Source organism: Eutrema salsugineum, unplaced genomic scaffold (assembly GCF_000478725.1).
Source record: "Eutrema salsugineum unplaced genomic scaffold, Eutsalg1_0 scaffold_3, whole genome shotgun sequence".
Classification (NCBI taxonomy): Eukaryota; Viridiplantae; Streptophyta; class Magnoliopsida; order Brassicales; family Brassicaceae; genus Eutrema; species Eutrema salsugineum.
Window position 1 is genome coordinate 5,695,345 of NW_006256756.1, and position 1,167 is coordinate 5,696,511.

Sequence of the window (1,167 nt, forward strand, 5' to 3'; positions counted from 1 at the left end):
GAGAGAATGACAGGGCCAATGCTCATCAGTATGGAGCTGGTATTCAGACACCACCTGTGCAAAACAACAACTTTGAAGTGAAAGCATTATTGCTGAATATGGTCCAGAACTCAAAGTTCCATGGGTTAGCAATGGAAGATCCCTTGGAACACTTGGACCAGTTTGATAAGGTGTGTGATCTGACCAAGATAAATGGAGTTTCAGAAGACAGCTTCAAGCTAAGACTATTCCCATTCAGTCTTGGTGATAAAGCTCATCAATGGGAGAAGAATCTTCCAAGAGGCTCCATTCAAACCTGGGAGCAATGCAAGCAAGCCTTCTTATCTAAGTTCTTCTCCACCTCAAGAACTGCAAAACTGAGGAACCAAATCTCTAGCTTCACTCAGCACAGCAATGAAAGTTTTGGTGAAGCATATGAGAGATTCAGGAGCTACACAAACCAATGCCCACACCATGGGTTTAGTGAGGCTTCTCTTCTCAGCACACTGTATAGGGGAGCTCTTCCCAAGATTAGAAACCAGCTGGATACTGCTTCCAATGGGAACTTTCTGGGTAAAGAGATACATGCTGCTTTAGAGCTAGTGGAGAACTTAGCATTGAGCAATGATACTTATGGTGAAGACTATGACAGATCAAATAGGTCTGAAGGTTCAAGCTCAGAACAGAGGCTAACCAGAGAAGTTAAGGAGTTGAGGAGTGAATTGGACAAGCTGAAATTCACCACTTAGAAGCCAATGCATTTTGTTGGAGAGTATGAGGAACCTTCTCAAATTTTTGAGAACATAAGTGAAGAAGGTCTTACCCAAGAGGAGCTCAACTACATTGGGAATCAGAGGTTCCAAAGATATCAGTATGGTAATGCCAATCCAAACCTCTCTTACAGGAACACCAATGTAGCTAACCCACAAGACCAGGTCTATCCCAATTCTCAAGCTCCAAAGAACTTTGTTCCCAAGCACAACTTTCAAGGGTCATTCCAACCCAAGAATCAATTTGGTCAGAATCAGAGTTTTGGTCAGCAACAGCAACCATTTCAGGGCACTGGTTACACTTCACAGCAGCCAAAGGCACCACCAGGGTTTAGTCCACCACAGTTCCAACAGCAGGCGCCGGTTCAACAACAGTTTCAGCCAACAATGGTTCAACAGCAGCCACTGATGGGTACAG

The 1,167-nt window shown here is 44.1% G+C and overlaps 1 non-coding gene across 1 annotated transcript; it reads right to left on the reverse strand.

Moving 5' to 3' along the window:
• Nucleotides 1-353: 353 nt before the first annotated feature.
• On the reverse strand, nucleotides 354-460 carry LOC112085567. The gene has a single exon (XR_002898870.1). It is a non-coding gene; the product is annotated as a small nucleolar RNA R71 (small nucleolar RNA).
• Between the last annotated feature and the right edge of the window lie 707 nt (nucleotides 461-1,167).